Genomic DNA, 18,237 nt, shown 5'->3' with positions numbered 1-18,237 from the left:
GAAACTTACATCCAGAACAGGAACAACATTCTGGATACTACCATCCAGAACAGGAACAACATTCTGGATCCTATCATCCAGAACAGGAGCAACATTCTAGATACTACCATCCAGAACAGGAAAAACATTTTGGATACTACCATCCAGAACAGGAACAACATTCTGGATACTACCATCCAGAACCGGAACAACATTCTGGATCCTATCATCCAGAACAGGAACAACATTCTAGTTACTACCATCCAGAACAGGAACAACATTTTGGATACTACCATCCATAAGAGGAACAACATTATGAATACGACCATCCAGAATAGGAACAACATTATGGATTTTACCATCCAGAACAGGAACAACATTATGGATACTTACATCCAGAACAGGAACAACATTCTGGATATTACCATCCAGACTGGGAACAACATTGTGGATACTACCATCCAGAAAAGGGACAACATTCTAAATACTACCATCCAGAACGGGAACAACATTCTAAATACTACCATCCAGAACAGGAACAACATTCTAGATACTACCATCCAGAACAGGAACAACATTCTAGATACTACCATCCAGAACGGGAACAACATTTTGGATACTACCATCAAGAACAGAAACAACATTGTGGATACTACCATCCAGACGGGGAAAAACATTGTGGATATAAACATCCAGAACAGGAACAACATTATGGATGGTACCATCCAGAACAGGAACAACATTATGGAGACCACCCTCCAGAACAGGAACAACATTATAGAAACTACCATCCAGAAAAGGAAATACATTCTGGAGACTACCATCAAGAACTGGAACAACATTATGGAGACTACCATCCAGAACAGGAACAACATTCTGGATACTACCATCCAGAAAAGGAACAACATTCTGGATCCTACCATCCAGAACGGAAGCAACATTCTGGATACTACCATCCAGAACAGGAACAACATTATGGATACTACCATCCAGAATGGGAAAAACATTCTGGATACTACCATCCAGAACAGGAACAACATTTTGGATACTACCATCCAGAACGGGAAAAACATTACGGATACTACCCTTCATAACAGGAACAACTTTATGGATACTACCATCCAGAAAAGGAACAACATTCTGGAAACTTCCATCCAGAACGGGAACAACATTATGGAGACTACCATCCAGAACAGGAACAACATTCTGGATACTACCATGCAGAACAGGAACAACATTCTGGATACTACCATCCAGAACGGGAACAACATTCTGGATACTACCATCGAGAACAGGAACAACATTCTGGATACTACCATCCAGAAAACGAAAAACATTGTGGATATTACCATCCAGAACAGGAACAACATTATGGCTACTTACATCCAGAAAAGGAACAACATTCTGGATACTACCATCCAGAACAGGAACAACATTCTGGATCCTATCATCCAGAACAGGAACAACATTTTGGATACTACCATCCATAACAGGAACAACATTATGAATACTACCATACAGAAAAGGAACCACATTATGAATACTACCATCCAGAACAGGAACAACATTCTGGAGACTACCATCCAGAAACGGGAACAAAATTCTGGATACTAACATCGAGAACAGAAACAACATTCTGGAGACTACCATCCAGACGGGGAACAACATTGTGGAGAGAACCATCCAGAACAGGAACAACATTATGGATACTTACATCCAGAAAAGGAACAAAATTCTGGATACTACCATCCCGAACAGGAACAACATTCTGGATCCAACCATCCAGACCAGAAACAAAATTCTGGATCCTACCATCCAGAAGGGGAACAACATTCTGGATACTACCATCCAGAAAAGGAACAACATTCTGGATACTACCATCCAGAACTGGAGCAACATTCTGGATACTACCATCCAGAACAGGAACAACATTATGGATACTACCATCCAGAACGGGAAGAACATTCTGGAAACTACCATCCAGAACAGGAATAACATTCTGGATACTACCATCCAGAACAGGAATAACATTCTGGAGACTACCATCGAGAACAGGAACAACATTGTGGATACTACCATCGAGACGGGGAACAACATTGTGGATATTACCTTCCTGAACAGGAACAATATTCTGGATACCTACATCCAGAACAGGAACAATATTCTGGATACTACCATCCAGACCAGGAACAACATTCTGGATCCTACCATCCAGAAGGGGAACAACATTCTGGATACTCCCATCCAGACCAGGAACAACATGATGGATACTACTATCTAGAGCAGAAACAACATTCTGGATCCTACCATCCAGAACGGGAACAACATTCTGGATACTCCCATCCAGATCAGGAACAACATTATGGATACTACCATCCAGAACGGGTACAACATTATGGAAACTTACATCCAGAACAGGAACAACATTCTGGATACTACCATCCAGAACAGGAACAACATTCTGGATCCTATCATCCAGAACAGGAGCAACATTCTAGATACTACCATCCAGAACAGGAACAACATTCTGGATACTACCATCCAGAACAGGAACAACATTCTGGATACTACCATCCAGAACCGGAACAACATTCTGGATCCTATCATCCAGAAAAGGAACAACATTCTAGTTACTACCATCCAGAACAGGAACAACATTTTGGATACTACCATCCATAAGAGGAACAACATTATGAATACGACCATCCAGAATAGGAACAACATTATGGATTTTACCATCCAGAACAGGAACAACATTATGGATACTTACATCCAGAACAGGAACAACATTCTGGATATTACCATCCAGACTGGGAACAACATTGTGGATACTACCATCCAGAAAAGGGACAACATTCTAAATACTACCATCCAGAACGGGAACAACATTCTAAATACTACCATCCAGAACAGGAACAACATTCTAGATACTACCATCCAGAACAGGAACAACATTCTAGATACTACCATCCAGAACGGGAACAACATTTTGGATACTACCATCAAGAACAGAAACAACATTGTGGATACTACCATCCAGACGGGGAAAAACATTGTGGATATAAACATCCAGAACAGGAACAACATTATGGATGGTACCATCCAGAACAGGAACAACATTATGGAGACCACCCTCCAGAACAGGAACAACATTATAGAAACTACCATCCAGAAAAGGAAATACATTCTGGAGACTACCATCAAGAACTGGAACAACATTATGGAGACTACCATCCAGAACAGGAACAACATTCTGGATACTACCATCCAGAAAAGGAACAACATTCTGGATCCTACCATCCAGAACGGGAGCAACATTCTGGATACTACCATCCGGAACAGGAACAACATTATGGATACTACCATCCAGAATGGGAAAAACATTCTGGATACTACCATCCAGAACAGGAACAACATTTTGGATACTACCATCCAGAACGGGAACAACATTACGGATACTACCCTTCATAACAGGAACAACTTTATGGATACTACCATCCAGAAAAGGAACAACATTCTGGAAACTTCCATCCAGAACGGGAACAACATTATGGAGACTACCATCCAGAACAGGAACAACATTCTGGATACTACCATGCAGAACAGGAACAACATTCTGGATACTACCATCCAGAACGGGAACAACATTATGGATACTACCATCCAGAACGGGAGCAACACTGTGGATGTTACCATCCAGAACAGGAACAACATTATGGATACTTAAATCCAGAAAAGGAACAACATTCTGGATACTTAAATCCAGAACAGAAACAACATTCTGGATCCTATCATCCAGACCAGGAACAACATTCTGGATCCTATCATCCAGACCAGGAACAACATTCGGGATACCTACATCCAGAACAGGAACAACATTCTAGATACTACCATCCAGAACGGGAACAACATTTTGGATACTACCATCAAGAACAGAAACAACATTGTGGATACTACCATCCAGACGGGGAAAAACATTGTGGATATAAACATCCAGAACAGGAACAACATTATGGATGGTACCATCCAGAACAGGAACAACATTATGGAGACCACCCTCCAGAACAGGAACAACATTATAGAAACTACCATCCAGACCAGGAACAACATTCTGGATCCTACCATCCAGAAGGGGAACAACATTCTGGATACTCCCATCCAGACCAGGAACAACATGATGGATACTACTATCTAGAGCAGAAACAACATTCTGGATACTACCATCCAGAACAGGAACAACATTCTGGATCCTACCATTCAGACCAGGAACAACATTATGGATACTACCATCCAGAACGGGTACAACATTATGGAAACTTACATCCAGAACAGGAACAACATTCTGGATACTACCATCCAGAACAGGAACAACATTCTGGATCCTATCATCCAGAACAGGAGCAACATTCTAGATACTACCATCCAGAACAGGAACAACATTTTGGATACTACCATCCAGAACAGGAACAACATTCTGGATACTACCATCCAGAACCGGAACAACATTCTGGATCCTATCATCCAGAACAGGAACAACATTCTAGTTACTACCATCCAGAACAGGAACAACATTTTGGATACTACCATCCAGAACAGGAACAACATTATGGATACTTACATCCAGAACAGGAACAACATTCTGGATATTACCATCCAGACTGGGAACAACATTGTGGATACTACCATCCAGAAAAGGGACAACATTCTAAATACTACCATCCAGAACGGGAACAACATTCTAAATACTACCATCCAGAACAGGAACAACATTCTAGATACTACCATCCAGAACAGGAACAACATTCTAGATACTACCATCCAGAACGGGAACAACATTTTGGATACTACCATCAAGAACAGAAACAACATTGTGGATACTACCATCCAGACGGGGAAAAACATTGTGGATATAAACATCCAGAACAGGAACAACATTATGGATGGTACCATCCAGAACAGGAACAACATTATGGAGACCACCCTCCAGAACAGGAACAACATTATAGAAACTACCATCCAGAAAAGGAAATACATTCTGGAGACTACCATCAAGAACTGGAAAAACATTATGGAGACTACCATCCAGAACAGGAACAACATTCTGGATACTACCATCCAGAAAAGGAACAACATTCTGGATCCTACCATCCAGAACGGAAGCAACATTCTGGATACTACCATCCAGAACAGGAACAACATTATGGATACTACCATCCAGAATGGGAAAAACATGCTGGATACTACCATCCAGAACAGGAACAACATTTTGGATACTACCATCCAGAACGGGAAAAACATTACGGATACTACCCTTCATAACAGGAACAACTTTATGGATACTACCATCCAGAAAAGGAACAACATTCTGGAAACTTCCATCCAGAACGGGAACAACATTATGGAGACTACCATCCAGAACAGGAACAACATTCTGGATACTACCATGCAGAACAGGAACAACATTCTGGATACTACCATCCAGAACGGGAACAACATTCTGGATACTACCATCGAGAACAGGAACAACATTCTGGATACTACCATCCAGAAAACGAAAAACATTGTGGATATTACCATCCAGAACAGGAACAACATTATGGCTACTTACATCCAGAAAAGGAACAACATTCTGGATACTACCATCCAGAACAGGAACAACATTCTGGATCCTATCATCCAGAACAGGAACAACATTTTGGATACTACCATCCATAACAGGAACAACATTATGAATACTACCATACAGAAAAGGAACCACATTATGAATACTACCATCCAGAACAGGAACAACATTCTGGAGACTACCATCCAGAAAAGGGAACAAAATTCTGGATACTAACATCGAGAACAGAAACAACATTCTGGAGACTACCATCCAGACGGGGAACAACATTGTGGATAGAACCATCCAGAACAGGAACAACATTATGGATACTTACATCCAGAAAAGGAACAAAATTCTGGATACTACCATCCCGAACAGGAACAACATTCTGGATCCAACCATCCAGACCAGAAACAAAATTCTGGATCCTACCATCCAGAAGGGGAACAACATTCTGGATACTACCATCCAGAAAAGGAACAACATTCTGGATACTACCATCCAGAACTGGAGCAACATTCTGGATACTACCATCCAGAACAGGAACAACATTATGGATACTACCATCCAGAACGGGAAGAACATTCTGGAAACTACCATCCAGAACAGGAATAACATTCTGGATACTACCATCCAGAACAGGAATAACATTCTGGAGACTACCATCGAGAACAGGAACAACATTGTGGATACTACCATCGAGACGGGGAACAACATTGTGGATATTACCTTCCTGAACAGGAACAATATTCTGGATACCTACATCCAGAACAGGAACAATATTCTGGATACTACCATCCAGACCAGGAACAACATTCTGGATCCTACCATCCAGAAGGGGAACAACATTCTGGATACTCCCATCCAGACCAGGAACAACATGATGGATACTACTATCTAGAGCAGAAACAACATTCTGGATCCTACCATCCAGAACGGGAACAACATTCTGGATACTCCCATCCAGATCAGGAACAACATTATGGATACTACCATCCAGAACGGGTACAACATTATGGAAACTTACATCCAGAACAGGAACAACATTCTGGATACTACCATCCAGAACAGGAACAACATTCTGGATCCTATCATCCAGAACAGGAGCAACATTCTAGATACTACCATCCAGAACAGGAACAACATTCTGGATACTACCATCCAGAACAGGAACAACATTCTGGATACTACCATCCAGAACCGGAACAACATTCTGGATCCTATCATCCAGAAAAGGAACAACATTCTAGTTACTACCATCCAGAACAGGAACAACATTTTGGATACTACCATCCATAAGAGGAACAACATTATGAATACGACCATCCAGAATAGGAACAACATTATGGATTTTACCATCCAGAACAGGAACAACATTATGGATACTTACATCCAGAACAGGAACAACATTCTGGATATTACCATCCAGACTGGGAACAACATTGTGGATACTACCATCCAGAAAAGGGACAACATTCTAAATACTACCATCCAGAACGGGAACAACATTCTAAATACTACCATCCAGAACAGGAACAACATTCTAGATACTACCATCCAGAACAGGAACAACATTCTAGATACTACCATCCAGAACGGGAACAACATTTTGGATACTACCATCAAGAACAGAAACAACATTGTGGATACTACCATCCAGACGGGGAAAAACATTGTGGATATAAACATCCAGAACAGGAACAACATTATGGATGGTACCATCCAGAACAGGAACAACATTATGGAGACCACCCTCCAGAACAGGAACAACATTATAGAAACTACCATCCAGAAAAGGAAATACATTCTGGAGACTACCATCAAGAACTGGAACAACATTATGGAGACTACCATCCAGAACAGGAACAACATTCTGGATACTACCATCCAGAAAAGGAACAACATTCTGGATCCTACCATCCAGAACGGGAGCAACATTCTGGATACTACCATCCGGAACAGGAACAACATTATGGATACTACCATCCAGAATGGGAAAAACATTCTGGATACTACCATCCACAACAGGAACAACATTTTGGATACTACCATCCAGAACGGGAACAACATTACGGATACTACCCTTCATAACAGGAACAACTTTATGGATACTACCATCCAGAAAAGGAACAACATTCTGGAAACTTCCATCCAGAACGGGAACAACATTATGGAGACTACCATCCAGAACAGGAACAACATTCTGGATACTACCATGCAGAACAGGAACAACATTCTGGATACTACCATCCAGAACGGGAACAACATTATGGATACTACCATCCAGAACGGGAGCAACACTGTGGATGTTACCATCCAGAACAGGAACAACATTATGGATACTTAAATCCAGAAAAGGAACAACATTCTGGATACTTAAATCCAGAACAGAAACAACATTCTGGATCCTATCATCCAGACCAGGAACAACATTCTGGATCCTATCATCCAGACCAGGAACAACATTCGGGATACCTACATCCAGAACAGGAACAATATTCTGGATACTACCATCCAGACCAGGAACAACATTCTGGATCCTACCATCCAGAAGGGGAACAACATTCTGGATACTCCCAACCAGACCAGGAACAACATGATGGATACTACTATCTAGAACAGAAACAACATTCTGGATACTACCATCCAGAACAGGAACAACATTCTGCATCCTACCATCCAGACCAGAAACAAAATTCTGGATCCTACCATCCAGAACGGGAACAACATTCTGGATACTCCCATCCAGATCAGGAACAACATTATGGATACTACCATCCAGAACGAGAACAACATTATGGATACTTACATCCAGAACAGGAACAACATTCTGTATACTACCATCCAGAACAGGAACAACATTCTGGATCCTATCATCCAGAACAGGAACAACATTCTAGATACTACCATCCAGAACAGGAACAACATTTTGGATACTACCATCGATAACAGGAACAACATTATGAATACGACCATCCAGAACGGGAGCAACACTGTGGAAACTACCATCCAGAACAGGAACAACATTATGGATACTTAAATCCAGAAAAGGAACAACATTCTGGATACTTAAATCCAGAACAGAAACAACATTCTGGATCCTATCATCCAGACCAGGAACAACATTCTGGATCCTATCATCCAGACCAGGAACAACATTCGGGATGCCTACATCCAGAACAGGAACAATATTCTGGATACTACCATCCAGACCAGGAACAACATTCTGGATCCTACCATCCAGAAGGGGAACAACATTCTGGATACTCCCAACCAGACCAGGAACAACATGATGGATACTACTATCTAGAACAGAAACAACATTCTGGATACTACCATCCAGAACAGGAACAACATTCTGCATCCTACCATCCAGACCAGAAACAAAATTATGGATCCTACCATCCAGAACGGGAACAACATTCTGGATACTCCCATCCAGATCAGGAACAACATTATGGATACTACCATCCAGAACAGGAACAACATTCTGGATCCTATCATCCAGAACAGGAACAACATTCTAGATACTACCATCCAGAACAGGAACAACATTTTGGATACTACCATCCATAACAGGAACAACATTATGAATACGACCATCCAGAATAGGAACAACATTTTGGATACTACCATCCATAACAGGAACAACATTATGAATACGACCTTCCAGAATAGGAACAACATTATGGATTTTACCATCCAGAAAAGGAACAACATTATGGATACTTACATCAAGAACAGGAACAACATTCTGGATATTACCATCCAGACTGGGAACAACATTGTGGATACTACCATCCAGAAAAGGGACAACATTCTAAATACTACCATCCAGAACGGGAACAACATTCTAGATACTACCATCCAGAACAGGAACAACATTCTAGATACTACCATCCAGAACGGGAACAACATTTTGGATACTACCATTCAGAACTGGAACAACATTCTGGATACTACCATCCAGAACGGGAACAACATTCTAGATATTACCATCAAGAACAGGAACAACATTGTTGATCCTACCATTTAGAACAGGAACAACATTATGGACACTACCATCCAGAAAAGGAACAAAATTCTGGCTACTACCATCGAGAACAGAAACCACATTGTGGATACTACCATCCAGACGGGGAAAAACATTGTGGATATAACCATCCAGAACAGGAGCAACATTCTAGATACTACCATCCAGAACAGGAACAACATTCTGGATACTACCATCCAGAACAGGAACAACATTCTGGATACTACCATCCAGAACCGGAACAACATTCTGGATCCTATCATCCAGAACAGGAACAACATTCTAGTTACTACCATCCAGAACAGGAACAACATTTTGGATACTACCATCCATAAGAGGAACAACATTATGAATACGACCATCCAGAATAGGAACAACATTATGGATTTTACCATCCAGAACAGGAACAACATGCTAGATACTACCATCCAGAACAGGAACAACATTCTAGATACTACCATCCAGAACAGGAACAACATTATGGAGACCACCATCCAGAACAGGAACAACTTTATAGAAACTACCATCCAGAACAGGAAATACATTCTGGAGACTACAATCAAGAACTGGAACAACATTATGGAGACTACCATCCAGAACAGGAACAACATTCTGGATACTACCATCCAGAAAAGGAACAACATTCTGGATACTACCATCCAGAACAGGAACAACATTCTGGATCCTACCATCCAGAACGGGAGCAACATTCTGGATACTACCATCCAGAACAGGAACAACATTATGGATACTACCATCCAGAATGGGAAAAACATTCTGGATACTACCATCCAGAACAGGAACAACATTTTGGATACTACCATCCAGAACGGGAACAACATTACGGATACTACCCTTCATAACAGGAACAACTTTATGGATACTACCATCCAGAAAAGGAACAACATTCTGGAAACTTCCATCCAGAACGGGAACAACATTATGGAGACTACCATCCAGAACAGGAATAACATTCTGGATACTACCATGCAGAACAGGAACAACATTCTGGATACTACCATCCAGAACAGGAACAACATTCTGGATACTACCATCCAGAACGGGAGCAACACTGTGGATGTTACCATCCAGAACAGGAACAACATTATGGATACTTAAATCCAGAACAGGAACAACATTCTGGATACTTAAATCCAGAACAGAAACAACATTCTGGATCCTATCATCCAGACCAGGAACAACATTCTGGATCCTATCATCCAGACCAGGAACAACATTCTGGATACCTACATCCAGAACAGGAACAATATTCTGGATACTACCATCCAGACCAGGAAAAACATTCTGGATCCTACCATCCAGAAGGGGAACAACATTCTGGATACTCCCAACCAGACCAGGAACAACATGATGGATAATACTATCAAGAACAGAAACAACATTCTGGATACTACCACCCAGAACAGGAACAACATTCTGGATACTACCATCCAGACCAGAAACAACATTCTGGAACCTACCATCCAGAACGGGAACATCATTCTGGATACTCCCATCCAGATCAGGAACAACATTATGGATACTACCATCTTGAACGAGAAATACATTTAGGATACTTACATCCAGAACAGGAACAACATTCTGTATACTACCATCCAGAACAGGAACAACATTCTGGATCCTATCATCCAGAACAGGAACAACATTCTAGATACTACCATCCAGAACAGGAACAACATTTTGGATACTACCATCCATAACAGGAACAACATTATGAATACGACCATCCAGAATAGGAACAACATTATGGAATTTACCATCCAGAACAGGAACAACATTATGGATACTTACATCAAGAACAGGAACAACATTGTTGATACTACCATTCAGAACATGAACAACATTATGGAGACTACCATCCAGAACAGGAACAAAATTCTGGATACTACCATCGAGAACAGAAACAACATTGTGGATACTACCATCGAGACGGGGAAAAACATTGTGGATATAACCATCCAGAACAGGAACAACATTATGGATACTTACATCCAGAACAGGAACAAAATTGTGGATACTACCATCCAGACCAGAAACAACATTCTGGATCCTACCATCCAGAAAGGGAACAACATTCTGGAGACTACCATCCAGAACGGGTACAACATTATGGAAACTTACATCCAGAACAGGAACAACATTCTGGATACTACCATCCAGAACAGGAACAACATTATGGATACTACCATCCAGAACTGGAAGAACATTCTGGAGACTACCATCCATAACTGGAACAAGATTATGGAGACTACCATCCATTACAGGAAACACATTGTGGATACGACCATCCAGATCAGGAACAACATTATGGAGACTACCATCCAGAACAGGAACAACATTATGGATACTACCATCCAGAACTGGAAGAACATTCTGGAGACTACCATCCATAACTGGAATAAGATTATGGAGACTACCATCCATTACAGGAACAACATTGTGGATACTACCATCCAGAAAAGGAACAACATTCTGGATATTACCATCCAGAAAAGGAACAACATTATGGATACTACCATCCACAACAGGAAATAAATTCTGGAGACTACCATCAAGAACTGGAACAACATTATGGAGACTACCATCCAGAACAGGAACAACATTCTGGATACTACCATCCAGAAAAGGAACAACATTCTGGATACTACCATGCAGAACAGGAACAACATTCTGGAGACCACCATCCAGAACAGGAACAACGTTATAGAAACTACCATCCAGAACAGGAAATAAATTCTGGAGACTACCATCAAGAACTGGAACAACATTATGGAGACTACCATCCAGAACAGGAACAACATTCTGGATACTACCATCCAGAAAAGGAACAACATTCTGGATACTACCATGCAGAACAGGAACAACATTCTGGATCCTACCATCCAGAACGGGAACAACATTCTGGATACTACCATCCAGAACAGGAACAACATTATGGATACTACCATCCAGAATGGTAACAACATTATGGATACTACCCTTCATAACAGGAACAACTTTATGGATGCTACCATCCAGAACAGGAACAACATTCTGGAAACTTCCATCCAGAACAGGAACAACATTATGGAGACTACCATCCAGAACAGGAACAACATTCTGGATACTACCATCCAGAACAGGAACAACATTCTGGATACTACCATCCAGAACAGGAAGAACATTCTGGATACTACTATCCAGAAAAGGAACAACATTATGGAGACTACCATCCAGAACAGGAACAACATTCTGGATACTACCATCCAGAACAGGAACAACATTCTGGATACTACCATCCAGAAAAGTAACAACATTATGGAGACTACCATCCAGAACAGGAACAACATTCTGGAAACTACCATCCAGAACTGGAAAAACATTCTGGATACTCCCATCCAGATCAGGAACAACATTATGGATACTACCATCTAGAACGAGAACAACATTATGGATACTTACATCCAGAACAGGAACAACATTCTGTATACTACCATCCAGAACAGGAACAACATTCTGGATCCTATCATCCAGAACAGGAACAACATTCTAGATACTACCATCCAGAACAGGAACAACATTTTGGATACTACCATCCATAACAGGAACAACATTATGAATACGACCATCCAGAATAGGAACAACATTATGGATTTTACCATCCAGAACAGGAACAATATTATGGATACTTACATCAAGAACAGGAACAACATTCTGGATATTAACATCCAGACTGGGAACAACATTGTGGATACTACCATCCAGAAAAGGGACAACATTCTAAATACTACCATCCAGAACGGGAACAACATTCTAGATTCTACCATCCAGAACAGGAACAACATTCTAGATACTACCATCCAGAACGGGAACAACATTTTGGATACTACCATTCAGAACTGGAACAAAATTCTGGATACTACCATCCAGAACGGGAACAACATTCTAGATATTACCATCAAGAACAGGAACAACATTGTTGATACTACCATTCAGAACAGGAACAACATTATGGACACTACCATCCAGAACAGGAACAAAATTCTGGATATTACCATCGAGAACAGAAACAACATTATGGATACTACCATCCAGACGGGGAAAAACATTGTGGATATAACCATCCAGAAAAGGAACAACATTATGGATACTTACATCCAGAACAGGAACAAAATTGTGGATACTACCATCCAGAACAGGAACAACATTCTAGATACTACCATCCAGAACAGGAACAACATTTTGGATACTACCATCCATAACAGGAACAACATTATGAATACGACCACCCAGAATAGGAACAACATTATGGAATTTACCATCCAGAACAGGAACAACATTATGGATACTTACATCAAGAACAGGAACAACATTCTGGATATTACCATCCAGACTGGGAACAACATTGTGGATACTACCATCCAGAAAAGGGACAACATTCTAAATACTACCATCCAGAACGGGAACAACATTTTGGATACTACCATTCAGAACTGGAACAAAATTCTGGATACTACCATCCAGAACGGGAACAACATTCTAGATATTACCATCAAGAACAGGAACAACATTGTTGATACTACCAATCAGAACAGGAACAACATTATGGAGACTACCATCCAGAACAGGAACTAAATTCTGGATACTACCATCGAGAACAGAAACAACATTGTGGATACTACCATCCAGACGGGGAAAAACATTGTGGATATAACCATCCAGAACAGGAACAACATTATGGATACTTACATCCAGAACAGGAACAAAATTGTGGATACTACCAACCAGAACAGGAACAATATTCTGGATCCAACCATCCAGACCAGAAACAACATTCTGGATCCTACCATCCAGAAAGGGAACAACATTCTGGAGACTACCATCCAGAACAGGAACAACATTGTGGATACGACCATCCAGATCAGGAACAACATTATGGAGACTACCATCCAGAACAGAAACAACATTATGGATACTACCATCCAGAACTGGAAGAACATTCTGGAGACTACCATCCATAACTGGAACAAGATTATGGATTTTACCATCCATTACAGGAACAACATTGTGGATACTACCATCCAGAACAGGAACAACATTCTGGATATTACCATCCAGAAAAGGAACAACATTATGGATACTACCTTCCAGAACAGGAACAACATTATGCATGGTACCACCCAGAACAGGAACAACATTCTGGAGACTACCATCCAGAACTGGAAAAACATTATGGAGACTACCATCCAGAACAGGAACAACATTATGGAGACCACCATCCAGAACAGGAACAACGTTAGAGAAACTACCATCCAGAACAGGAAATAAATTCTGGAGACTACCATCAAGAACTGGAACAACATTATGGAGACTACCATCCAGAACAGGAACAACATTCTGGATACTACCATCCAGAAAAGGAACAACATTTTGGATACTACCATTCAGAACTGGAACAAAATTCTGGATACTACCATCCAGAACGGGAACAACATTCTAGAAATTACCATCAAGAACAGGAACAACATTGTTGATACTACCATTCAGAACAGGAACAACATTATGGAGACTACCATCCAGAACAGGAACAAAATTCTGGATACTACCATCGAGAACAGAAACAACATTGTCGATACTACCATCCAGACGGGGAAAAACATTGTGGATATACCCATCCAGAAAAGGAACAACATTATGGATACTTACATCCAGAACAGGAACAAAATTCTGGATACTACCATCCAGAACAGGAACAACATTCTAGATACTACCATCCAGAACAGGAAAAACATTTTGGATACTACCATCCAGAACAGGAACAACATTATGAATACGACCATCCAGAATAGGAACAACATTATGGAATTTACCATCCAGAACAGGAACAACATTATGGATACTTACATCAAGAACAGGAACAACATTCTGGATATTACCATCCAGAACGGGAGCAACACTGTGGATGTTACCATCCATAAAAGGAACAACATTATGGATACTTAAATCCAGAACAGGAACAACATTCTGGATACTTAAATCGAGAACAGCAACAACATTCTGGATCCTATCATCCAGACCAGGAACAACATTCTGGATCCTATCATCCAGACCAGGAACAACATTCTGGATACTACCATCCAGAACAGGAAGAACATTCTGGATACTACTATCCAGAAAAGGAACAACATTATGGAGACTACCATCCAGAACAGGAAACACATTCTGGATACTACCATCCAGAACAGGAACAACATTCTGGATACTACCATCCAGAAAAGTAACAACATTATGGAGACTACCATCCAGAACAGGAACAACATTATGGAGACTACCATCCAGAACGGGAAAAACATTCTGGATACTCCCATCCAGATCAGGAACAACATTATGGATACTACCATCTAGAACGAGAACAACATTATGGATACTTACATCCAGAACAGGAACAACATTCTGTATACTACCATCCAGAACAGGAACAGCATTCTGGATCCTATCATCCAGAACAGGAACAACATTCTAGATACTACCATCCAGAACAGGAACAACATTTTGGATACTACCATCCATAACAGGAACAACATTATGAATACGACCATCCAGAATAGGAACAACATTATGGATTTTACCATCCAGAACAGGAACAATATTATGGATACTTACATCAAGAACAGGAACAACATTCTGGATATTAACATCCAGACTGGGAACAACATTGTGGATACTACCATCCAGAAAAGGGACAACATTCTAAATACTACCATCCAGAACGGGAACAACATTCTAGATACTACCATCCAGAACAGGAAAAACATTTTGGATACTACCATCCAGAACAGGAACAACATTATGAATACGACCATCCAGAATAGGAACAACATTATGGAATTTACCATCCAGAACAGGAACAACATTATGGATACTTACATCAAGAACAGGAACAACATTCTGGATATTACCATCCAGAACGGGAGCAACACTGTGGATGTTACCATCCATAAAAGGAACAACATTATGGATACTTAAATCCAGAACAGGAACAACATTCTGGATACTTAAATCGAGAACAGCAACAACATTCTGGATCCTATCATCCAGACCAGGAACAACATTCTGGATCCTATCATCCAGACCAGGAACAACATTCTGGATACTACCATCCAGAACAGGAAGAACATTCTGGATACTACTTTCCAGAAAAGGAACAACATTATGGAGACTACCATCCAGAACAGGAAACACATTCTGGATACTACCATCCAGAACAGGAACAACATTCTGGATACTACCATCCAGAAAAGTAACAACATTATGGAGACTACCATCCAGAACAGGAACAACATTCTGGATACTACCATCCAGAACGGGAAAAACATTCTGGATACTCCCATCCAGATCAGGAACAACATTATGGATACTACCATCTAGAACGAGAACAACATTATGGATACTTACATCCAGAACAGGAACAACATTCTGTATACTACCATCCAGAACAGGAACAGCATTCTGGATCCTATCATCCAGAAAAGGAACAACATTCTAGATACTACCATCCAGAACAGGAACAACATTTTGGATACTACCATCCATAACAGGAACAACATTATGAATACGACCATCCAGAATAGGAACAACATTATGGATTTTACCATCCAGAACAGGAACAATATTATGGATACTTACATCAAGAACAGGAACAACATTCTGGATATTAACATCCAGACTGGGAACAACATTGTGGATACTACCATCCAGAAAAGGGACAACATTCTAAATACTACCATCCAGAACGGGAACAACATTCTAGATTCTACCATCCAGAAAAGGAACAACATTCTAGATACTACCATCCAGAACGGGAACAACATTTTGGATACTACCGTTCAGAACTGGAACAAAATTCTGGATACTACCATCCAGAACGGGAACAACATTCTAGATATTACCATCAAGAACAGGAACAACATTGTTGATACTACCATTCAGAACAGGAACAACATTATGGAGACTACCATCCAGAACAGGAACAAAATTCTGGATACTACCATCGAGAACAGAAACAACATTGTGGATACTACCATCCAGAACAGGAACAACATTGTGGATACGACCATCCAGATCAGGAACAACATTATGGAGACTACCATCCAGAACAGGAACAACATTATGGATACTACCATCCAGAACTGGAAGAACATTCTGGAGACTACCATCCATAACTGGAACAAGATTATGGAGACTACCATCCATTACAGGAACAACATTGTGGATACTACCATCCAGAACAGGAACAACATTCTGGATACTACCATCCAGAAAAGGAACAACATTATGGATACTACCATCCAGAACAGGAACAACATTATGCATGGTACCATCCAGAACAGGAACAACATTCTGGAGACTACCATCCAGAACTGGAAAAACATTATGGAGACTACCATCCAGAACAGGAACAACATTCTGGATACTACCATCCAGAACAGGAACAACATTATGGAGACCACCATCCAGAACAGGAACAACGTTATAGAAACTACCATCCAGAACAGGAAATAAATTCTGGAGACTACCATCAAGAACTGGAACAACATTATGGAGACTACCATCCAGAACA

This window comes from Telmatherina bonti, assembly GCF_933228915.1.
Source record: "Telmatherina bonti genome assembly, chromosome: 9".
Taxonomy (NCBI): domain Eukaryota; kingdom Metazoa; phylum Chordata; class Actinopteri; order Atheriniformes; family Telmatherinidae; genus Telmatherina; species Telmatherina bonti.
Note: the sequence above shows the minus strand (reverse complement) of the source record.